This window comes from Myxine glutinosa, chromosome 2 (assembly GCF_964187855.1).
Source record: "Myxine glutinosa chromosome 2, kmMyxGlut1.1, whole genome shotgun sequence".
Lineage (NCBI taxonomy): Eukaryota > Metazoa > Chordata > Myxini > Myxiniformes > Myxinidae > Myxine > Myxine glutinosa.
This window is the reverse complement of record NC_136262.1, coordinates 64,384,418-64,384,953: the sequence shown is the minus strand read 5'-3', so window position 1 is coordinate 64,384,953 and position 536 is coordinate 64,384,418.

Sequence of the window (536 nt, the reverse complement as noted above, 5' to 3'; positions counted from 1 at the left end):
GGATGTGGCATGGGTTGTTATCTCCCTATGCGGGTGAACTAACAGCTGTTAACACAACGCCCAAGTCTAATAACAGTATATCCCTCCCAGGTCTCAAAGTATCCAATTTCGTGTGGACATGAATGTATGTGTGTGCACGTGCGCGTATGTGTGTGTAACTGTGTAAGTTGCTGTTGTTGGCTGATATTTCCACACGTGGGTGTGCGTTTCAGGAGGTAGAACGGAGACCAACCAAGGTCTTGAAACATCCACCTCCGTTTGTGTGTGGATGTGGCATGGGTTGTTATCTCCATTATGCGGGTTTCAGAAGATGGAGCAGAGTTCTCCCTGCACATATATATATATATATATATATATATATATATATATATATATATATATATATATATATATATATATATATATATACTAGCAGAAGTACCCGGCATTGCCGGGCGGGGGAGGGGAGGGGAACGGGGGGGAGGGGAGAAGAGGGGGGCGAGGGGAGAAGAGGGGGAGGGGGAGGGGGAGAGGGGGAGGGGGAGAGGTGGAGAAGA